Raw genomic sequence first — 26,284 nt, 5'->3', positions numbered from 1 at the left:
ATCAAATTTTAGAAAACCTTAGAAATTCACATAAACAAACAGAGGTTACAGGGACATTATAGTTAGGCTGACATTTCACTTGCACAAAACCAGAGAAATTCAGCAGTTATCATTACCTGAGCTAACTATAACTTGCTTCCCCGTAATGCACTGCTATGACCTCACATATTACATCACTTATGACATGGTCAGTGACATCACTGATGACATCACTGATGAGTCTTAAATGACATTACTGATGACGTCATCCACAGAATCTTCGACATACACTCCCCAATATTACCTTTAATATACCCACTCCAACTTCTACACTGTCATTCTCAAAACCATTGACACACCAGACCAGTACTTAAACACCCACTCACTGATTCATAGGTCTACACACACATCCACTCAGTCACCCATGCAGCAAGTCATACACCAACTCACTCACTAATGCAGTCACTGATATATACACTCATACACCATACAGCCACTCACATACTATCAGTCACCCATAGATCTACTCACACACCTACTCAGTCTCCCATAGAGTCAATCACACAGCCACCTATACACTAATACACATACCCACTCACGTATTCATAGAGATGCTAACACATACTCATTCAACAATACTGTCAGTGACAAAAGCACGCACTCACCCATACAGGAGCCTCTCTCACAATTACTCAGTCACAGCACAGGTCACTCATATACTCCAACACTCAGCTATAATGCCTTTCACATATGCACTTACTTAACCATATACCACTGATACCTCCATTCAATCACTGGCATAGCCATACAGCCATACATACACTCAGTCACCCATACAGCCCCTCACAGTTGCACTAACAAACCCATACAACCCCTGACTCAATCATCTTTGCAGGCAGTCAAACACACCCTCACCCACCCACACAGACATTTATATACCCATACAGGTACTCAGACAGCCAATCAATCACCCATACAGCCATTCATGTACCCACTCACCAACCCATACAGCCACTTAGACACCTGCTGACAAACTGATACAGAAATTAACAAAACCTAGTCACTCACCCATACATTCACTGAGACACATAATCACTGAATTATATAGTCAGTTACACATCCTCTGAATCATGCATATAGGCACTCATACACCCACTGATTCATCAATACACCTTGGTAAATATATTTAATATATTCATAAACCTTTTGAAAAAACACATTCACTGGATGATGTAATCAGTGATGTCCTTTGAGATGACATCAGTAATGTCCCTGACCGAGTTATGAGTGATGTAATATGTGTTTGGGTCCTTTGGTTACAGGGCTGGGACAGGGACTACTGGAGTGCCACATATATATATATATATATATATTACCTACTGGCGGTCGCCAGTAGGTAGTTATAGTTAGGACCCTGATTCCATAGGATAACCGCAACATTCTATTTGGAATAACTTTGGCGCCGGTCAACGAATCCTGGCAAAATTTTCAAAATAGGTGGGGCGCTACGCTCCGCTCCTACCCTGAAAGTCTCGGGGGGATTCGTCAAGCGGGGGCTGAGAAAAAAGGGGGGTCCCAAAACGTGTTTTTCCCATGCATTTTTCCATAGGACCTTTAGACACAGCTACAGCCCGAACGGCTGAACAGAGTTACTTGAAATTTGGCAGAGAGGTAGTCCTCAGGTCAAGGAAGTGCCTTTTGTAGGTCTGGTGTAAATCTGTTCAGTAGTTCCTGAGAAAATAGCATTTAAATCAATATATATATCTGTGGCAGCTTACGGTGCGCTTACGGTGCGCTTACGGTAAGCTTACCGTATGCGTACGGTGCCGTGCGCGAGCGCGAATCTGATTGGCTGTTAGATCTTAGTAAATATTCGAATCGGTCGAAACCAGGAAGCGGCGGCCGCCATTTTCTCTCTCGCACTCTGAGGGGGGATTGAAAAACAAAGGCCAAAAACATGTAAAGGGACTGTTTAGACAGCTCCTAAGCCCATAGCCATGATGAAGGAGTCCCCAAAGATCCCCCAAGGCCAAAAAGGCAATTTTAATTTTTTTGAAAATTTCGCCGATTACGCTTACCGTACGCGTACGGTAAAAATTTAAAAAAAACAAAAATATATCCATACTCTCCCCACCCCTGTGTGCAAATAGTGCCCGAAGGGCACCATTTGTGCATGGCATATATTCTAACCGAAAAATTAAAAGATTACCTTTCACAACGAAGCGCATAATATGTCCTCCATGTGCGCACGGTGCGCGAAGCGCATCGTGCGTACATGGCCCATCTAGCGTAACGTAGGCACGCGGTGCGCGTAGCGCACCGCGTGCCCACCGTGCGTGCACGGCACTAACTGCGTAAAGTGGGCGCGCGGTGCGCGAAGCGCGCGGTGCGCGAAGCGCACCGCGTGCTCACTGTGCGCGCACGGTGCGCGAAGCGCACCGTGCGCGCACGGAACGAACTGCGTTAAGTAGGCGCACACGCCACGAATGGCGTAAAGTAACTTAGCATTTAAAAAACCGTACAAATTCACTGAAAAAACCATAGGTTTCACACACGTTATAGTTAGGAATTAGCATTTAAAAAACCTTGCAAATTCAGTGAAAAAACCATAGGTTTCACACATGTTATAGTTAGCTGGACATTTTACTGATAAAAAACCATTGAAATTCCCCCGTTATAGTTAGTGCAGGCAACTATAACTCACGCGACCGCAATCCTCTGCTGATGACATATGTGTCTTTATGAAAAAAAAATATTTGTAATATATGTATAGCTAAAATTTAATGGAAGAAGACATGGGCAAATAAGTGTCTAAATACAGTATTAGCATCAGCAGAGGATTGCGGTCGCGTGAGTTATAGTTGCCTGCACTAACTATAACGGGGGAATTTCAATGGTTTTTTATCAGTAAAATGTCCAGCTAACTATAACATGTGTGAAACCTATGGTTTTTTCACTGAATATATATATATATATATATATTTATATATATATATATATATATATATTCACTGAAAAAACCATAGGTTTCACACATGTTATAGTTAGCAGGACATTTCTCTCATACAAAACCAATGAAATTCCCCCGTTATAGTTAGTTCAGCTAACTATAACTCGCGCGCCCGCAATGCACTGCTGATGACGTCACATATTACATCACTCATGACATGGTCAGTGACATCACTCATGACATCACTGATGACATCTCAAATGACATCACTCATGACATCACTGATGACATCATCCAGTGAATGTGTGTTTTTCTGAAAATTACATATGTTTTCTATATGTATATCTCAAGGTTGATGGAAGAATAAATGGGTATATAAGTGTCTAAATGGATGATTTGTTTTTGAAAAATTGATTGTGTAACTGACTGATTAAGTGTATCATAGTGAATACATGGCTTAGTGAGTAATGTTTAAATATGTAAATATCTGTATCAGTCTCTCACTTTGTGAATAAGTGGCTGCATGGGTTGGTGAGTAGCTACATGGGTGTCTATATAGGTTATTAGTTGGTTTTTTGAGTATCAGTCTGAGTGTCTGCATGGTTCGGTGGGGGGTATTACGTAGTGCATAGGTGCATGAATGAGTGACTCACTGTTTGTATGTGTTGAACACAGCATGTGTGCAGGACTGTATGGGTGGATGAGTGTGTGTATGGTTGTATTAGTGAGTGAATGACTGTTTCAATAGTGTCTTTATGAGTAACTACATATGTTTTAAACTAGTATATGTGACTATCGGTGTATATAAGTGAGTATATGTGAGAGTGAGAGATTGAAAGAGTTCCTGTATGAATAAATATGTGTTTCTATAAGTGATTGTTTAAAAGACTAAGTATGTGTAAGTTTCCATAGAAGTAAGTGTGGTGGTGTGTGTATAACTGTATATGCAAGTAAATGTATGTTTGATTCTTTATTAGCATGAGTGACTATGTGTGTGAGTAACTCTATGGATGAGTGGCGTTGTGTAACAGGATGTATAGGTGTATGAGTACATATGATGAGTGAGTACATGTATGAGTGACTGTATATGACTGTTGGTGAATGAGTGGATGTGTATGTGGATCTTAGAATTACTGAAGAGGTTGTTGTAACTGGTATTGGTATGTCGATTGTTTTGTAAATTTTAGTCTCTATTTTTGAATGTGTGTATCAAAGGTTATATTAGGGGGAGAGGAGGTCTGCCACTCTACCACAATGATGATGTCATCAGTGAGGTCATGAGTGATGTCATTTGAGATGTCATCAGTGATGTCATGAGTGATGTCACTGACCATGTCATGAGTGATGTAATATGTGATGTCATCAGCAGTGCATTGCGGGCGCGCGAGTTATAGTTAGCTGAACTAACTATAACGGGGGAATTTCATTGGTTTTGTATGAGAGAAATGTCCAGCTAACTATAACATGTGTGAAACCTATGGTTTTTTCAGTGAATTTGCAAGGTTTTTTAAATGCTAATTCCTAACTATAACGTGTAGGAAACCTTTGGTTTTTTCAGTGAATTTGTACGTTTTTTTAAATGCTAATTTTTTAATTATTAAATTAAATATTTGTTTTTTATATTAAAAATAAAATTCATATGTATTCATTTATATATTATCTGTATCATTTTATTTGTTTTTGCTCTTTTTTTTAAATTTCAATTAGGATAAAGTTGAACAGTTTATTTAATTTTTGCAATTAATTTTTCTCCACTTTTTTTTTTTTTTATAAATTCTTGGGGTGCGCGCTCTGAGAGCGCTCCTAGTACGTTTTCGTAAGTTTTTTATGAATACCTTTGTACGGTATTTACGTACGCATACATACGTTATAGTGCGCGCTGGGAGCGCGCACCCAGTACGTATGCGTACGTACGTACGCATACGTGCGTGCGTCGTACGCGCTCCACGCGGTTCACTTCCGCATACGCTTAAATTACGCGCAATAACGTACGCGTATACGCGTGTTCAACGTATGCGCGTTACGTACGCGCATATGACGTATGCACATGCGCTCCTATGCGTTCGCGCATGCGTAATCACAAGGTGCGCGCTCGGAGCTTGCGCAGTGCGCTCCTCGGGTTATATGCTTAATAAAACAACACTTCTTATTGGTTATCATTACTTTCAGTTTCTGATTGTTTCAACACCACACCCAATCCCCTCATGGCAAGTCATGTGATCATGAATCATCACTTTTGATTGGTTTAAAGTACTTTCAGTTCCAGATTCTTCCCAAACCACACCTACTCCCCTCATTATTAGTTCTGATTCCTTTGGAGAAGGAGCTATTCTGTTGTTGAGAGACAATGGCTGAACAGCAACCATCTTCAGACAGTGACCAGGACACTCTTGAGAGGCAGAGGAGCAGGAAGCAGAAAGACAGCTTTATATGGCAGTTTTTCACTTTTCCAGAGGGACAAAAAAAGGTAAATGCACCTAAAGTTACTTGTGTACTTTGTCAAAAAGTCTTGTCACGTGGGAATCCTAACAAGAAGTATTCTTTTACCATTCACACTATGTTGAGGCATGTTGACAAAATGCATCCAGTGACTTTTCGTCGAGCTTCTGGAGCAAACCCTCCACCTGCTCAACCGACGACATCTGCAGCAGCTCAGCCGAGCACATCTTTGGCAGCTCAGGCGAGCACTTCTTCTGCAGTGGTGCCTTTGCCTTCTTCCACACCTCTTTTTGGACCACCTTGTTTTGCGAGGTTGTCCACACGCTGCACTGATTGCGGTCGACTTATTTCTGTGTGTGAGACCAGTCTTGATCTCATTCAGAGAAAATTTGATGCGCATGAGTGCAGTAGGCCATAGATGTTTTTTCTTTTTTTTCGTTTTTCTCTTCCTGTTTCCCTCCATTAACTCAATGGCTCTTTTAAGAGCCACTTAAAAACTAAACCCCCAAATTCTTTTTGTGAATTTATTTATTTATTTATTTTTGGGTGCGCGCACCCTGCGCGCACCCAAGGATGTTTTTTAAAAAATTTTGAAAAAAAATAAAAAATTTAATGTACAAAAAGAGGTGAAGAAATGGAAGCATGAAAAGGGAGGATTGAGAAATACAAATATTTTTCACTTATTTTTAAAAAAAAATAAATTATTTGGAAAACATTTTTTTTTAGTATTTTGCAAGGGAACAGAATTTCTTTTTTTCTTTTTTCTTTCTAGTTCTGCAAAAAAAGAAAAAAAGTATTAATATTCAATCATACATTACAAAAAGCATTACATGTTTTTACATATTTTACAAAGCAATTTTTTGCCCTTTTTTTCTGTTTTCAGAATTTTTTAATTTTCACTTAAAATAGTGAAAACAATTGTATTCATCATTTAAAAGCGGGCAAAAAAAAAACAAATCTGAAAGATTGTTTAAAAAAAGCCCAAAAACTATCCTCACTAAAATATACCTTGTTAGAAATATTACATATATATTACAAGTACTTTTCTAGATGAATACAAATTTTCTAGATAAACCGTCTTTAAACCTTGTCGCAAAAGCACACATGCCAAAATAATTTCTGTCAAAGGAGTCCACAATTGTTTTTATGACTTTTTCTTTAGGCCAAATAGTAATTTCAAAATCCTTTTTAAGTGATATCTTCAATTATAATCCTTTAAAATTACAAAAAATGCTTTCTTCAGATGCAGTTTTTAGTTTTCAAAATTTAGGTTTCAGAAAAATTAAGTAAGAATTGGGTAAATCATAAGGCAAACGTTGCTTGAAAATCAATTGGGAATCATTACACAGTGTCCAGCCTTTTTCACATTTAAGATAAACTGTGTAATGTCCAGAAGTTACAGTAGGTCCTTCATGAAAAATTATTGCAACTGTAACAAAAGTTTTTCCAGAAATTGATAATTGTTGTCCTGTAAACTTCTTTATTAAAGTATCCAATTTTGAACCATCAGCTCTACAACGTTGCATCATTAAAATTACATACTGACCATATTTCTGTAAAAATAACGTGGAAAACATGTCAGATTTACATTCAGAACATCCCATGTTGTGATTGCCATCTTTAACTAATTTACTAAAAGTCACCGATTTACTTTGTGGTAATGGTAAAAATATGAACCTTTCTGAATCAACATTACTACTACATGTGTTCATACAGTTTTCACAGCAATGTTCCCATTTGTAAGAGACACCAAATAAGTTTTCTACTTCTACTCCTTCATCTTCAAGTACACTCAAAATATATATTAAGAATTCCTGTGCATCTTGCTGGACATTTTCTTTAAACTGTGTAGAACCACAACATACATCTAAAAGATTTCTAACATCAGTAGCACTTTCTATTTCAGTTTTATCATTACTCAGCTTCTCATAAAGGAGACTCAGCAGAGAAAACAATCTTTTTCCATGATTTACTATTATCTGTTCTAGCAACTTTTCAAGATAAAATACAAAATTCAGCACTTCATTTGCATAGCAGTTGACACCAGAGCTATTTTCAAAATGGCAACCAACAACCTCTTCAACACTGTCCTTTTTCTTTTTCCTTGCTATCACATCACTGTCCTTTTTTTTTGTTCTGTTCATCCACATTACAGATATTTTCAAATCTCCTTTTCCGAGAAACAACATGTTTTTCAATCACAGGATACTGACCTAAATGAGGAGCATAGGTTCTTCTTAATCTATTATACTCCTTTACACAGTTTGTATCAGCACTAACTTTTGAGTCATCAAAGTCTATCATAAATAAACCAGATAATGTTTTCACTCGTGACAAAGCAACATATGCCATACCTTCTTTGAACACAGTAGAACCAATGTTTACAAAAGCACTATCTACAGTCAATCCTTGAGACTTGTGAATAGTTACAGCATATGCTAGAGAAAATGGAAACTGCTTCCTACGTACATATAAGTCTTTCACAAGCATGAAACGAACTGAACAACGACAAATGTCTTTAACTTCTTCTATCTGATCAAATTTTATTTTTAAACATTCAATTCCTTCTTTTTTCTGATAATTATTAAAACCCACAACTCTTCCCATAGCTCCATTCACTAAACCTTTTTCTACATCCAAATTTCTCCTTAAAATCACTCGACAATTCATGCGAACATATAGATTTTTTTCTAATCCAGCTGTTTTGGAAATGTTCTTCTCTAGTGAATCCAATTTATTTTTCAGTTTGCCTGTTAATGTAAAAGTAATTCTTTCATGCTGAATTTTGTCCTCTGCTTCCATTTTCTTAATCTCACCCTTTTCCAATTTCAAAAGTTCCTCATTGAATATTGAGCACTCACGTAGTGTTGGCATTAAGCAGATTACAGTATTTTTTTCAGCAATGTTCTTGTATATTTTCTCTGCAACTATTTCTTCATTTGGAAATAAATTATGTAGCATCCTACTCTGTAATGCTTTTTTGCCAACTTCTGTGAGTAGTCCAATTCTGATATCTTTCAGAATACTTGCATAATCTTCGTCGTTTGCTTGTCTCATATTGGTAGTGAGTTCTTTGTACTCAAAGAACGACCAAATATTCGCATTACCAATGCTTCCTAATGACTTCTTCGTGTCTTCATGTGTCACAGTATTAAACACTGGTTGTCCTTTAACTGGAGTGAGCTGTAAAAGATCTCCAAAAACGATGACGTGTTTACCTCCAAATAACACGTCATAGTCTCTCTTAAGAATTTGTTGCATTCTTAAATGCACAAAGGCAAGCATTAAGTTTGAAACCATGCTCACCTCATCAATAATGAGAACTTGCATCTTCTTCAACACTCTTGAAACTTCGAAGCATGCTTCTCCAGTTAGCTTGTGGTATTCTATTTTGTTCTCATTCTCCACTGGTAACATTAGCAAGCGATGTAAGGTAATTCCTTTTATGTTATAGGCTGCTAACCCAGTTGGAGCAGTTACCACACAAGACAAATTTGAAGCTGTTTTTTGCTGTAGATAGCTTCTGATGACTTTTATTAAGAAACTTTTACCAGTTCCAGCTTGTCCACTCACATACATCCTGATTGGTTCAAATGATGTGCATGAGCACTGTTTTTTTTCATGTAGTAATCCATGATCAATTTTTTTGGTGACTTCTTCATAAATTTGTTTTTGTTCTTCATTCAGTTGTTGTTCCAGATTTAGTAAGTCGATTGAATCTTCCTGTGCTTGATTCATAGCCGTTTCTACTTCAGTCATGGCTACTGCAGCTTCATTTTCTACGATTGGTTGTCCTAGGGGATCTTGACTAAGTGTTCCTGAACTTTGGCTGTCTTGAGAACTGTCTCTAGCTACTTCAGCTGCAATTTTTGCTTCCTGTTCATTTTCTTCATTTAACATTTGGACATAAGTTGTGAAAGTACTGCATTCAATGCTGTCTTTGCTAGCATTGAAGGAATCTTCATAACTCTGGAATTCTCCAAGTAGTTCGTCCTCTGAACGCCATGGTTTAAACAGCTGCAAAAGTGCCAAGTAGTAAAATTCCTTTTTGTCAGTAGTGTCGCAACTCAGCTTCCTGTGATTTATCAAACTTCCTTTTGTTTGCTTCACCAAACATCCTTCCTCACCCATGACTTTATATTTTCCATTGTTGATGTCTTCTGTGGCTTTCCGTGAAAAAATGTAGTTCTGCAGCACTTCATAGAGACACATGTTCTCAAGATGATGACTTCTTTTTGGGTAATATGTGTCCAACATGTTTTTTTTCAAAATATCTGTACTTTCTGGGTCATTCTCGGCCAAATATTCAATTTCTCCAACAGATTTCAGTACCCGATTTCTCATTCCTGCAAGGCCTAAGCTTACCCAAATTATTCTTCTGGATTTCGAGTAAAGACTTGCAGATGATAACCTATCTGAGCATTCGTAGGATCCAATTTCTCGATGCGATAACATCTTTAAACTGAAACTGTACAGCTTCTTACTGACAGTCTTCTCGTGAGAAATCTCTTCCCACATTTCCTTCAATTCTGTTTTCTCAGATTTAGTGATGTAAGATGTGACATACCGAGCAACAGCAATAGAATTGTCTGCCACATACTGAATATCCATGTTAGCATTCCACATGGATAAAATGACTGGGTTGAAGTCATTTATAAATTTTGACTCTTCTTTTCTTCTTAGGTTGTATGTATTTTTGGGAGATTTTCTGGTTATAGTATGTCGCACAGCTGACATAAAACTGTTGACTCTTCCTTTTGAAAGAACAGGTCTAGGAAATCCAAATCGACACTTTGTGTAGAATTTATCTTTGGTCTTGTACTTCCGTCGACAGTATTTTCCACACCGATGACTTTGGAAACGTAAAACTTGTTCTTTGAACTTTTTCTCTTCTGTGCTATTAGGTATAGCACATGTTGCATATTCTTCAATGAAAGATAACACTGCTTCATCAGCATCTGTTCCAAATTTTGGGGCATCCTTGATCCACAACAGCATATCAATATGAGGAGCACCTGTTGCCTGGTACTCTTTTCTCCAAAAGAAATCCACTACTTCTCCAAGAGGTGGATTTTTTTTATTGCAGATGAAGGACATCATAGCCTCAAATCTATGATTGAAATATCTGCAAACATTAACCGGATCCAATGAGCACAGTTCTCCTGCTGTCTTGTATTCAATGTTTTTAATGTTTGAATTTGCCTCTCGTAGAAAATCCAATAAATCATCCCAAGCATACTCGGCACAGCTTAGGGTTACAAACCATGTAGGAGTTCCTAAATTCCGTAACATGCATTTTAATTCACCATGGCGTCGGTACCAATATTCATTTGTCCCACGCTGACAAGCCATTAGATTGATCAGTTGTGTTTCCAAATGATCATCTCTGTGCTGCACTTTCTCCATAAAATCCTTAGCAGACACATTATGTAGATGTACTCCACTTTTTAAAATGTGATTTACTGCATAAGATAATGCAGACAAGTCGCTTTCAAATAAAAGATGAAACAAATAAGGAATACTTTGACGAAATCTTGAATCTTCAGCATATAGTCTTGTAGTCCGATACTCAGAAGCTGGAATCTGTTCTGGGCGTTCATCGTATCGTCCACCTTTTCCTGTAGGAAACAGCTGAGGAAAACATCGAGCTTCCAAGCTCTTCTCCCATACACTCACGGGAGTTCCTTTTGCTTTCTTCATCTGAAACAGATCAATAGTGTCTCCCATAACTTCTTTTGAATGAAGAGGATGTATGCTAAAATGTTCATAAATTTCTTCTTCCTTTGACTTGTCCACTTTTTCAATTTGTCCAGTTGGTGTTTCTGTGTCTTCTTGTAAATCTTCTTCTTCTTCATCTATATAAATTGATTCATACCATTTATTATTCCTTTTCAAATATAAATTTGCTCTTTGTACTTTCCGTACATCTACCAGCTCCTGCCAAATCTTCTTATTCTTTGTAGGTACACCATTAACCAGAATAACTAATGGTTCAGTTTCCAAAGTATCTGTATCAATAGTTTCCATATTTTTTTTCAAATCCAAGGGCAAATACACCACTCTTCCTTTTAAACCTCTCAGTAAATCTGAAGGAGGTAATTTACCAGTTTTGGGCTCCATACGTACTATGGTCTGGAACGGATGAACACATTGTATGAGTATAGACTCATATGTATTTAAATCAGAAAGTTCGGCAGGAATAGCATCCAATTCTAAATTATTATGTACAGCTCTGGTCGGCATTCTATTTTCTTCTAACTTGTTATAACAGTATTTACAAATACGCTGATCTTCACCCAATTCAAAACAATTTTCCAGAAATATATATGTTGCAAAGTCCTTCCACTTATAATTATCTTCATTTTCACTTTGTTTTATACAGATCAACATTCCTTGTTTGAATTTTATAATGGCTTCTGCGGCAACAAATACAAGTAATATTTGGTCTTTCATTAAAGATGATAGTACATTTTGTCATTTCTTCCTCAAAACTTTTAGTAATAATGAGTTCTAAATTCTGTTCCTCATTTTCCTCATTAACTGTGTCCTTTTCTGCACTTTCTTGTTCTGGACCAAAGTAACAAAACTGAATCTCATCAGTAACCTTCACTACATCTGATACAGATCCACGGAAAAGAGCATTATTCAACTCATTCAACTTTACTGCTGGACTTTTAGCAAAATACAATGTTCTCACAAACTTTCTCATTTCAGTATGATGAACAGCCAGCATCCTAAAATGATGAAAAACACTTTTACACACTTTTCTAGATAGACAAGCCAGAGAATGTCCTTGCAAACCAGTATTCTCTCTCACTCTGCATGGATCTAGTGTTTGAAGCACCTTCATCTTCTGTTTTACACTCTTTTTACTATATTCTCTTAGAAAGTCACGTAATTTATCAATAGATTCCTGACGCACAGTACAAATACTACTACAGTTCCAAGTGTACACTGGGGCTTTTGGACGTCTCCCCATAGCCTCAGCAGCCATTACTTGTTCCTCATTTCTTGAGACCATTTTCTCTTTTTCCATCACACAACCACCCTTAACTTCATATGCTCTACCATTGGTGTCAACTGCATGCAACAAACTATTACTTTGAAGATAAATCTCTTCATTAAAAAATGGTTCAGTACTTGAACTGTGTTTCCATTCTCCCAAGAACACTTTACAAAAGTTACTTTTTTTCACTTCTCTTTTCCTTTTGCTTTGTGACTTAATTGCATTGACTAATTTATCTAATCTACACATCCTATTCAAAATTAAAATAAAAAGTTTTCTTTTTATTTCCAAAGCCTTACTTACAATATTTTCTATAAAAAAAATTTTCTTAATAAATTTTGTTTTTTCTTATATTTTTTCACATCCTTTAGCAAATTTAACATCACTCTTCTCTGAAACATTTTTCGACTAATGTTTTTAAAATCTAATTTTCGTGTTAAATCAGTTTTACATACTTCTGATTGTACATTAGCTTTTGTTTTTTGCTGTTGACTCTGTTGTTGCTTTGCACATAAAACACTGTTTGTTTTACAATTATTTTTGCCATTTTTTTGTTTTTTGAAGATCTTACCAGTAGACTTTTTCTTTTTGCCATCACCAGCTTCTCCTCCTATTTTTTTTTTCCCAGTTTTGTCCAGATATACTTGTTGTTGCTTTTCTTTCCTCTTTCTTGTCCTTAAAGGCATTTTTTTATTTTTTCACTGTTGCTCAGCAATACCTGCAAGAAACTTTAAAAAAAAATCTTTTTTGTAATTATAATTCATTAAAATATTTTGTAAGCTTTTCATTAATTTCAAATGTTTTACCATTTGCCTCTCATTTGTGATTTACTAATTTGCGCACAGTGCTAACCACCACAGTTGAAAAAAAACAAGCTGCCCCTTTCCTGCAAGTGCATGTTTTACAGAACAACTGCAACACAAATTATATCTCTAGCCACAATTCCTGTGCGCACACAGCCTCATGGTGTGCTTCTAAGCAGAAAACAGAATTTGATTTGCAAATTCAAAGCACATTTACTACTGTGGTAGAGCAAGTGATAATTACTGTTACAGCCTGACACATTTTCCTTGTAGATCACAGAGGCAGAAAAGAGCACGTGTCCTATCAGCTACTTCATACCATGAGCATCTGCAACCTGGGTGAGTGATTAGACTAGAGCAAAGAAAATGAGGCCTTGATGATGTTTTTATGTGTTTGCGTTACACACTGCTATCTGAAACATCACACAGAGCTGAGTACTACACATGGGAGTGTTGGAGAAGCTGCTGCGTGTGTGTCAAGAGTGTGTTTCTTGAGACTGTGTATTCTCTGGTGCAAGAGAGATGAGCAAGGAGACTTCCAGAACTGCATGAAGACTGCAGGGATGTATGTAACAGTGCATGTGTGCTAAGGGATAATTTGTGTAAAGACAACAGGGTGCCCCTTTCCTGGGACTGCAATTCTTACTGAACAACAACTTCACAAATTTAATCTCTGCCCACAATTCCTGTGCGCACACAGACTCATGCCATCATTTTAGGAACATAACACAGGCTGCCCCTTTCCTGGGACTGCAATTCTTACTGAACAACAACTTCACAAATTAAATCTCTGCCCACAATTCCTGTGCGCACACAGACTCATGCCATCATTTTAGGAACATAACACAGGCTGCCCCTTTCCTGGGACTGCAATTCTTACTGAACAACAACTTCATAAATTAAATCTCTGCCCACAATTCCTGTGTGCACACAGACTCATATCGTCATTTTAGGCACATAACACAGGCTGCCCCTTTCCTGGGACTGCATTTCTTTCAGAACAACAACTTCACAAATTAAATCTCTACCCACAATTCCTGTATACACACAGACTCATGCTATGTTTTTTGGAACAAAACAGTGTTCCTGAATAGTACCAAATTACTGTTACAGCCTGACACATTTTCCTTATCATTTACAGAGGCAGAAAACAGCACATGTCCTAACAGCTCCTTGAGACCATGACCATGTGTTACAGTGTGAGTGATTAGACTAGATCAATAAAAATGAGGCCTTGGTGACGTTGAATGTGTTTCCATTACACAGTGCTATCTGAAACATCACACAGAGCTGAGTACTACACATGAGAGTGTTGGAGAAGGTGCTGCGTGTGTGCCAAGAGTGTGTTTCTGGAGACTGTGTATTGTCTGGTGCAAGACAGATGAGCAAAGAGACTTCAAAACTGCATGAAGACTGCTGGGATGTATGTAACAGTGCATGTGTGCGAAAGGTTAGTTTCAGTTTTGTACATATGGCAACTACCTGTGCCTTTGCTATTTAGAAAGAGAAATCTACCCTGTTGGTTTCAAATGTTTTAGCTTTTGCCTCTCATTTGCGATTAAGTGATTTCTGCTGAGTGCTAACCACCACATTTGAAGAAAACAAGCTGTCCCTTTCCTGCAAGTGCATGTTTTACAGAACAACTGCAACACAAATTACATCTCTGGCCACAATTCCTATATGCACACAGCCTCATAGTGTGCTTCTAAGCAGAAAACAGAATTTGATTTGCAATTTCAAAGCACATTTACTACTATGGTAGAGCAAGTGATAATTAGTGTTACAGCCTGACACATTTTCCTTGTAGATCACAGAGGCAGAAAAGAGCACATGTCCTAACAGCTCCTTGAGACCATGAGCATGTGCATTCTGGGTGAGTGACTACACTAGAGCAAAAGAAATGAGCCTTGTTGACGTTGAATGTGTTTGCGTTACACAGTGCTATCTGAAACACCACACAGAGCTGAGTACTACACATGGGAGTGTGGGAGAAGCGGCTGCGTGTGTGCCAAGAGTGTGTTTCTGGAGTCTGTGTATTGTCTGGTGCAAGACAGATGAGCAAAGAGACTTCCAAAACTGCATGAAGACTGCTGGGATGTATGTAACAGTGTATGTGTGCGAAAGGTTAGTTTCAGTTTTGAACATATGGCAACTACCTGTGCCTTTGATATTTTGAAAGGAAAATCTACCCTGTTGGTTTCAAATGTTTTAGCTTTTGCCTCTCATTTGCGATTTAGTGATTTCTGCTGAGTGCTAACCACCACATTTGAAGAAAACAAGCTGTCCCTTTCCTGCAAGTGCATGTTTTACAAAACAACTGCAACACAAATTACATCTCTGGCCACAATTGCTGTGCGCACACAGCCTCATAGTGTGCTTCTAAGCAGAAAACAGAATTTGATTTGCAATTTCAAAGCACATTTACTACTGTGGTAGAGCAAGTGATAATTACTGTTACAGCCTGACACATTTTCCTTCTAGATCACAGAGGCAGAAAAGACCACATGTCCTAACAGCTACATCAAACCATGACCATGTGCAATCTGGGTGAGTGACTACACTAGAGCAAAGGAAATGTGCCTTGATGACGTTGAATGTGTTTGCGTTACACAGTGCTATCTGAAACACCACACAGACCTGAGTACTACACATGGAAGTGTGGGAGAAGCTGCTGCGTGTGTGCCAAGAGTGTGTTTCTGGAGACTGTGTATTGTCTGGTGCAAGACAGATGAGGAAAGAGACTTCCAAAACTGCATGAAGACTGCTGGGATGTATGTAACAGTGCATGTGTGCTAAGGGTTATTTTCAGTTTTTAACATATGGCAACTACCTGTGCCTTTGCTATTTTGAAAGGGAAATCTACCCTGTTGGTTTCAAATGTTTTAGCTTTTGCCTCTCATTTGCGATTAAGTGATTTCTGCTGACTGCTAACCACCACATTTGAAGAAAACAAGCTGTCCCTTTCCTGCAAGTGCATGTTTTACAAAACAACTGCAACACAAAATACATCTCTGGCCACAATTCCTATATTCACACAGACTCATGCTGTGTTGGTAGGCACAAAACACAGGCTGCCCCTTTCCTGAGTCTGCAATCCTTACAGAACAACAACTTCACAAATTAAATCTCAGACAACAATTCCTATATGCACACAGACTCATGCTGTGTTGGTAGGCACAAAACACAGGCTGCCCCTTTCCTGGGTCACCAATTCTTACAGAACTAATTCTAATTTCAAATGTGCTGCCATTTTCCTCTCTTTTCTTTCAAAGTGATTTCTGCTAAATCCTAACCATCACAATTAAAAACAAGCTGTCCTTTCCTTTCAACTGCAACTCTTACTTTTCAACAGCAACGCAAATTAAATCTCTGACAACAATTCTTCTCTGCACACAGACTCATGGTTTGATGGTAGGCACAAAACAGTATTCCTCATTCTTACCAGTACACATAAACTTATTGTGAAAACATACTCCATAATATCTTACAAGTTCAAAACAGTTAAATATCTCGCAAACCTCAAAATGTAAAACATAACTTTTGAAGAAGATTCACAATTCTAATTTTTATCTCAAAAATCACCACATACATCCCCTCTCAAACTCATAACTCACCTTTTAAAATAGTTAGTTGAGAAAGAAATGTGCCACTCAAACAGCAGACTATCAGAGTCAGAATATCAGAGCTCCACACCTCTCTCCTCTCTCCAGAACCAGTAAATGGCAATGTTTCCCTCTCTTTTTTCACACATCTACATGTTAATTTCAAATCTCAGTGCGTCCCACTTTTTTCAAATGAAATCACACATTTCTATTGGTTGAAAACTTCAACCCCTTTCCAAATGTACCCTTCCCCCAACTTGTCTCCTGCCTGCTACCATAGCAACAGGTCATGGAACACTGCTGTGAGGAGAGAGGTCAGAAGTTCAGCAGACAATGTTTCATATCCAAAGAGCAAGAGTGCTTGACTTTTCAAACCTAACAGCAAATCCATAGTAATGTTCTTTGGTTACACATTTTTCTGAACCAATACAAAACATGCTTTTTAAAATTTAAACATACAGCCTAGTTTTTAGTGTAGAATGGTTTGAAACAGCCAATGAGTTCTTTTTATAAAAAAAAATATGTGTGCCTCCATTTTTCAACTGTCTTTCATTTCATATTGCCTTTCTACTGACAGACACCTCCTGAGTGCATCCAGATCTCCTTGGAAGATGTTCACAGTGTGGATTGTAGGTCACAGCTATGTCTTCTGGAGTGAAAAATTTGCAGAAAAAAGAGGTATGGTGAGAGACCTTGCTTTGCCAAATGTAGACATTAAATGGATTGGTCAGAGAGGGTTAAAGTGGCACCAATTAATGCCTTTGGTGAAAACCTTTCTACATCTCCCACAGCCTAACCTTATTATTGTGCACTGTGGTGGAAATGACCTAGGCACTTTAACTGGGGTAGGTCTGGAAATGCTTATTAAGGACACCTTTGTGCAATTGATGTCGCTTTTTCCACAAACTGCCTTTGTATATTCTAACATATGCCAAAGGCAAAAGTGGAACTGGTCCAACCAATTTTGTCCGCAGATTGCCAAAGCAAGGAAGCACGTCAACAAATCTATTTCTGCTTTCCTCAGAGACTATGGTATGGGTTCTATATATCACAACAACTTGCGTTACAACATGCAAGACATTTATAGAGGAGATGGTGTACACTTCACTGATGAAGGCAACAGAGTCTTCCTCTTGAACTTTAGACTGTGCATCGGTACTTACTTGTAGGTACCAAAAAACACACAATAATCAGAAGGGCTCTTTTTAGAGCCACCTTATATCTTTTCACTTAATTGCAAATTTTTATTATTTTTTTGTTTTAAAAATTTTTTCGGGTGCGCGCTGGGTGCGCGCACTCGGCGATATGTTTTTTCAAAATATAATTTTTTTTTTTTGCCCTACTGTCAAGAATTCCTTTCATGCGAGGGGAGGAAAACGGTAAACCAGTGAAAACGGACTACATCTCCCAGGATGCTTAGTGGTTGAGAGGTTATGTAAACAGGAGAGCTGTTACATAACTCAAGGAAAACACGCCATTATGTAAACAGGAGAGCTGTTACATAACTCAAGGAAAACACACCCTTATGTAAACAGGAGAGCTGTTACATAACTCAAGGAAAACACGCCCTATAAAGGGAGGAACCGGGAGGTACAACGCTGTCGGATATTGTGTTTACACCGACGTACCTGCTTAGTGAAGAGCAGTGTTCCGGAGTGGTGCTCCAGTAAGGCAAGAACGGAGGTAGGTCGAGTCGTTACTCCCTGGGCCGTGTCTTGCCCCATCGTCACCTGTGAAGGACCCGGAAGCTCTACCGGATAACCATTGAGCTTCGCTCTTTGACTCGGCTGAGTCAAAGCGCAGTGGCGCTTTTGCTGGTTGGAGTCGTAACTCCCAGCCCGACCAGAGATACAGGGACTGCCAGCTGTAACGCACACCAGGAGGTGTTTGCCGCGTTACAGACTCGGAAGTCCACGGGATCGATCGAGCGGCTGCTCTCGGTTCAGTCTTCTTAGCTTGTGATTGGGGTATCAGTGACGCATCACCAGGAGGTGACTCCGCGTCCCGGTGCAGTCTGAGGAAGAGGTTGAGCGGCTGCTCCCTTCAGGTAGAGACCCCGGCTGGGTGTTTCCCTGACTCCTCGATTCTCCCCAACACTCTTCGTGCCCCTCACAGCCTACCGATTGGCATTGTCGGCCATTTCATTTCTGCCCTCTGTTGGCATACGCCGGGATCAGCGTATATGCAGAGGACGGTTAGGACCATCCGTGCTGTGGGCTGGTAACGTACTTAGCCTGGAGGATTCCAGTGACTATAACCTTTGTTTATTCCTTGTATTATTTTTGCCTTCATTAAAATAACTAAACCTTCACAAGTGGTTGCGTTCTCATTATCGTGTCTGTTAAACGATCCTGAGACGTTCAGGGCGTTACACCTACAAGGTCCTACTGTGACCCCCTTACAATGCCTAGTGGGTCAATATCTCCCCACTCTGCCCCCTTTTCACGTTCTCCCCCTTTGTTTATCACCCCCTCTTTATGCGAGAGACAAAATGGCAGCCGCCGCTTTCTGATTTCCACCGATTCGAATGTTTACTGACATCTAACAACCAATCAGAAGTGCGCTCCCGCACGGCAGGGTGCGCGCACAGGACTTGCTCAGTGCGCGCACGCTGCGCGCGTACAGATATATATATATTGATTTAAATGCTAATTTCTCAGGAAATACTGAACAGATTTACACCAAACCTGCAAAAGGCACTTCATGGACCTTATGGCTACCTCTCTGCCAAATTTCACATAATTCTGTTCAGTCGTTCGGGCTGTAGCTGCGACTAAAGTCCCTACGGAAAAATGCATGGGGAAAACGCGTTTTGGGACCCCCCTTTTTTCTCGGCCCCCGCTTGACGAATCACCCCGAACCTTTCAGGGTAGGAGCTGAGCGGAGCGCCCCATTAGTTTTGAAAATTTTACGAGGATTCGTCAACCGGCGCCAAAGTTATTCAAAATAGAATTTTGAGATTTCCTATGGAAACACGGTCCTAACTATAACTACCTACTGGCGACCGCCAGTAGGTAATATATATATATATATATATATATATATATATATATATATATATATATATATATATATATCTATATATATATATATATATATATATATATATATATATATATATATATATATATATATTTTCACTGAAAAAACCATAGGTTTCACACATGTTATAGTTAGCTGGACATTTTATTGATAAAAAACCAATGAAATTCCCCCGTTATAGTTAGTGCAGGCAACTATAACTCACGCGACCGCAATCCTCTGCTGATGCTAATACTGTATTTAGACACTTATTTGCCCATGTCTTCTTCCATTACATTTTAGCTATACATATATTACAAATATTTTTTTTTCATAAAGACACATATGTCATCAGCAGAAGATTGCGGTCGCGTGAGTTATAGTTTCCTGCACTAACTATAACGTGGGAATTTCAATGGTTTTTTATTAATAAAATGTCCAGCTAACTATAACATGTGTGAAACCTATGGTTTTTTCAGTGAATTTGCAAGGTTTTTTAAATGCTAATTCCTAACTATAACGTGTGTGAAACCTATGGTTTTTTCAGTGAATTTGTACGTTTTTTTAAATGCTAAGTTACTTTACGCCATTCGTGGCGTGCGCGCCCAGTTAACGCAGTTCGTTCCGTGCGCGCAAGGTGCGCTTCGCGCACCGTGCGCGCACAGTGAGCACGCAGTGCGCTTCGCGCACGGCGCGCCCACTTTACGCAGTTAGTGCCGTGCACGCACGGTGGTCACGCGGTGCGCTGCGCGCACCGCGTGCCCACGTTATGCGGGATGGGCCATGTACGCACGATGCGCTTCGCGCACCGTGCGCACATGGGGGACATATTATGCGCATCTTTGTGAAATTTATTCTTTGTTTATTTCTTACCTGTAATAAGCCATGCACAAATGGTGCTCTTCGGGCACCATTTTCACACGGGGTGGGGAGGGTGTGGATAATTTTTGTAAAAAATTTTTTGGACCGTACGCGTACGGTAAGAGTAATCGCCGATTTTCAGAAAAAAAAAATTTTTTTTTTTTGGGCTTGGGGGTTGTTTGGGGACCCCTATATCAATGCTGGGTTGTTAGGATCTCAAGAAACTGCCTCTTTAGACATTTTTTGGCATCGTTTTTGCTGCCCAACTCAGAGAGCGAGAGAGAAAATGGCGGCCGCCGCTTCCTGGTTTCGACCGATTCGAATGTTTACTAAGATCTAACAGCCAATCAAAATCGCGCTCGCGCACGCCACCGTACGCGTACGGTAAGCGCACCGTAAGCGCACCGTAAGCTGGCTCAGATATATATATTGATTTAAAGGCTATTTTCTCTGAATCTACTGAACAGATTTACACCAAACCTACAAAAGGCACTTCCTTGACCTGAGGACTACCTCTCTGCCAAATTTCAAGTAATTCTGTTCAGCCGTTCGGGCTGTAGCTGTGTCTAAAGGTCCTATGGAAAAATGCATGGGAAAAACGCGTTTTGGGACCCCCCTTTTATCTCAGCCCCCGCTTGACGAATCCCCCGAGACTTTTAGGGTAGGAGCGGAGCGTAGCGCCCCACCTATTTTGACAAATTCGCGAGGATTCGTCGACCGGCGCCAAAGTTATTCAAAATAGAATGTTGCGTATTTCCTATGGAAACGTGGTCCTAACTATAACTACCTACTGGCGACCGCCAGTAGGTAATATATATATATATATATATATATATATATATATATATATATATATTCACTTAAAAAACCATAGGTTTCACACAAGTTATAGTTAGCTGTACATTTCACTTGTAAAAAACCAATGAAATTCCACGTTATAGTTAGATCAGGTAACTATAACTCGCGCGCCCGCAATGCACTGCTGATGACGTCACATATTACATCACTTATGACATGGTCAGTGACATCACTCATGACATCAATGATGACATCTGAAATGACACATTGTGCATTGCGGTCGCGCAAGTTATAGTTACCTGATCTAACTATAACGTGGAATTTCATTGGTTTTTTACAAGTGAAATGTACAGCTAACTATAACTTGTGTGAAACCTATGGTTTTTTAAGTGAATTTGCAAGGTTTTTTAAATGCTAATTCCTAACTATAACGTGTGTGAAACCTATGGTTTTTTCAGTGAATTTGTACGTTTTTTTAAATGCTAAGTTATGTATTTATTTTTAATTTTTGCGCGCACGGTGCGCTTCCTGCACCGTGCGCGCGCTGTGGGCACTCGGTGCGCTTCGCGCACCGTGCACCCAAGTTGCGCATTTCGTACCGTGCACGCCTCGACATTTTTTACAAAATATCAATTGTTTTTTTCTCCCTTGGGGGTCCTTAGATTTCTATATTAAATATGATTGTTAATTCTTTTTTATTTTTTTAGTTTTTTTTACCGTACGCGTACAGTAAGCTTACCGTACGCGTACTCCGCGATTTTTTTTAAAAATTATTAAATTTATTTTTCATACTTTTTGGTCCTTCGTGAACCCCCTGACGAACGCTAGGGGGTCTGCAACTCTCTTCGATGCCCCCTTTTCATGTTATCAACCTTTGTTTTTCAGTGCGAGAGACAGAAAATGGCGGCCGATACTTTCTGATTTCGACCGATTCGAATGTTTACAGTCATGTAACCACCAATCAGAATTGAGCTCGCGCACGGCACCGTACGCGTACGGTAAGCTTACCGTAAGCGCACGGAGCGCGCTTACAGATATCTATATTGATTTAAATGCTATTTTCTCAGGACCTACTGAACAGATTTACACCAGACCTGCAAAAGGCACATCCCTGACCTGAGGACTACCGCTCTGCCCAATTTCAAGTAATTCTGTTCAGCCGTTCGGGCTGTAGCTCGGACTAAATGTCCTATGGGAAAATGCATGGGGAAAACGCGTTTTGGGACCCCCTTTTTTCTCAGCCCCCGCTTGACGAATCCCCCCGAGACTTTCAGGGTAGGAGCGGAGCGTAGCGCCCCATTAGTTTTAAAAAATTTGCGAGGATTCGTCAACCAGCGCCAAAGTTATTCCAAATAGAATGTTGCGGATTTCCTATGGAAACACGGTCCTAACTATAACTATCTACTGGCGACCGCCAGTAGATAATATATATATATACACACATATATATGTATATATATACATATATATATATATACATATATATATATATATATATATATATATATATATATATATATATATATATATATATATATATATATATATATATATATATATATATATATATATATATATATATATATATATATATATTACCTACTGGCGGTCGCCAGTAGGTAGTTATAGTTAGGACCACGTTTCCATAGGAAAACCTCAACATTCTATTTTGAATAACTTTGGCGCCGGTCGACGAATCCTCGCGAATTTCTCAAAATAGGTGGGGCGCTACGCTCCGCTCCTACCCTGAAAGTCTCGGGGGGATCCGTCAAGCGGGGGCTGAGATAAAAGGGGGGTCCCAAAACGCGTTTTTCCCATGCATTTTTCCATAGGACCTTTAGAACGAGCTACAGCCCGAACGGCTGAACAGAATTACTCAAAATTTGGCAGAGAGGTAGTCCCTAGGTCAAGGAAGTGCCTTTTGTAGGTTTGCTGTAAATCTGTTCAGTAGATTCTGAGAAAATAGCCTTTAAATCAATATATATATCTGAGCCCGCTTACGGTACGCTTACCGTACGCTTACGGTAAGCGTACGGTGGCGTGCGCGAGCGCGATTCTGATTGGCTCTTAGATCTTAGTAAACATTCGAATCGGTCGAAACCAGGAAGCGGCGGCCGCCATTTTGTGTATTTCACTCTGAAAAAAAAGAGTGAAAACAAGGAAAGGGGGCAATGAGGAGAGTTACAGACCCCCTAACATTTGTAAGGGGGTCAAAGAAGGACAGAAAAGTACAAAAAAAACATTTATTGATTTTAAAAAAAATCACGGGGTACGCGTACGGTAAGCTTACGGTAAGCGTACGGTAAAAAAAATAAAAATAAATAAATGAAAAGCAGATTTAAGAGTTTAGATATTAGGGAGCTCTAAAAAGAGCTGTTGTGTTTATGAAGTCATTTTTTTAGTGGTACCTACAAGTAAGTACCGATGCAGAGTCTAAGGTTCAAGAGGAAGACTCTGTTCCCTTCATCATTGAAGTGCACACCATCTCCTCTATAAATGTCTTGCATGTCATAACGCAAGTTGTTGTGGTAAATGGCACCCATACCATAGTCACGGAGGAAAGCAGAAACAGATTTGTTGACGTGCTTTCTTGCTTTGTCAATCTGTGGACAGAAATGATTGGACCAGTTCCATTTTTGCCTTTGGCATATGTTGGAAAACACAAAGGCAGTTTTAGGGAAAAGTGTAAACAGTTGTGCAAAGGTGTCCTTCATAAGCATTTCCAGACCTACCCCAGTCAAAGTGCCTAGGTCATTGCCACCACAGTGCACTATTATGAGGTCAGGGTGTTGGATTTGAATGAAGGATTTCACCAATGGCATCAATTGGTGCCACTTTAACCCTCTCTGACCAATCCATTTAATGTCTACATTTGGCAAAGCAAGGTCTCTCACCATACCTGTTTTCTCTGCAAACTTTTCACTCCAGAAGACATAGCTGTGCCCTACAATCCACACTGTGAACATCTTCTAAGGAGAACTGGATGCACTCAGGAGGTGTCTTTCAGTAGAATGGCAATATGAAAAGAAAGACAGTTTGGAAATGGAGGCATACATATTTTTTTCAAAACAAAAAGAACTGATTGGCTGTTTCATACCATTCTAGAATAAAAACTAGGCTGTATGTGTAAATTAATAGAAGCATGTTTTGTATTGGTAAAAAAAAATGTGTAACCAAAGAACAGTACTATGGATTTGCTGTTAGGTTTGAAAAGTCAAGCACTCTTGCTCTGTGGAATTGAAACATTGTTTGGCGAACTTCTGACCTAACTCAACACAGCAGTGTTCCATGAGCTGTTGCTATGGTAGCAGGCAGAAGTCAAGTTGGGGGAAGGGTACTAGGCAGAAGTCAAGTTGGGGGAAGGGTACTTTTGGAAAAGGGTTGGTTTTCAACCAATAGAAATGTGTGATTACATTTGAAAAAAAGGGGGAAGCACTGAGATTTGAAACTTACAAGTATATGTGTGGAAAAATAGAGGGAAAGTTTGCCATTATCTGGTTCTGCTGAGAGGAGAGAGGTGAACACAACAGAGATCCTGGCTCTGATAATCTGCTGTTTGAGTGTCACATTTCTTTCACAACTAACTAATTTTAAAGGTGAGTTTACAGTTTGAGAGGGGATGTATGTGGTAACTTAAGAAATGAATAATAGAAATGGAAATTGTTTTTGTTGTAGTTACACATGGTGGTTTCATAATGTGTCAGTCTGTAAAAGTGATTTTCACTTGCCCCGAAAAAAAAAAGAGCAGTAAGTGTGCTTTCAAATTGGCAAAGAAATTTCGTTTTGGGACTAATGTGAAAACATGACTCTGTGTGCAGAGAGGAATTATAGGCAGAGATTTATTGCGTATTGCTCTGGTGATTTCACAGTTGCATTAGATGGAAAGGGGGAGCGAATTTTTGGAGGAAGAAGCAGAGTCTTAGCACACACCCATGTGCTTGCCATGTATAGTCATGCACAGTATTTACAAGCGAGTGGGGTTTTCAGGTTTCAGTCTGTAATGCAAATACATTCAGCATCACTAAGGCTGGTTGCCCTTGCTGGAGTGTAGGCAGTCACCGAGAATACACATGGTGGTGGTCTGAAAAAACAGTTTGGACATGTGCATTTAAATAAATCAAAAAAAGTGGTTTCATAATGTGTCAGTCTGTAAAAGTGATTTTCACTTGTAAAAAGTGATTTTCACTTGCCCCGAAAAAAAAAGAGCAGTAAGTGTACTTTCAAATTGGCAAAGAAATTTCGTTTTGGGACTAATGTGAAATCATGACTCTGTGTGCAGAGAGGAATTATAGGCAGAGATTTATTGCGTATTGCTCTGGTGATTTCACAGTTACATTAGATGGAAAGGGGGAGCAAATTTTTGGGGGAAGAAGCAGAGTCTTAGCACACACCCATGTGCTTGCCATGTATAGTCATGCACAGTATTTACAAGCGAGTGGGGTTTTCAGGTTTCAGTCTGTAATGCAAATACATTCAGCATCACTAAGGCTGGTTGCCCTTGCTGGAGTGTAGGCAGTCACCGAGAATACACATGGTGGTGGTCTGAAAAAACAGTTTGGACATGTGCATTTAAATAAATCAAAAAAAGTGGTTTCATAATGTGTCAGTCTGTAAAAGTGATTTTCACTTGTAAAAAGTGATTTTCAATTGCCCCGAAAAAAAAAAGAGCAGTAAGTGTGCTTTCAAATTGGCAAAGAAATTTAGTTTTGGGACTAATGTGAAAACATGACTCTGTGTGCAGAGAGGAATTATAGGCAGAGATTTATTGCGTATTGCTCTGGTGATTTCACAGTTGCATTAGATGGAAAGGGGGAGCGAATTTTTG

The sequence above is a fragment of the Triturus cristatus genome, chromosome 6 (assembly GCF_964204655.1).
Source record: "Triturus cristatus chromosome 6, aTriCri1.1, whole genome shotgun sequence".
In the NCBI taxonomy this organism is placed as follows: domain Eukaryota; kingdom Metazoa; phylum Chordata; class Amphibia; order Caudata; family Salamandridae; genus Triturus; species Triturus cristatus.
The sequence above is the reverse complement of the archived record's forward strand: the minus strand, read 5'-3'. Positions refer to the sequence as shown.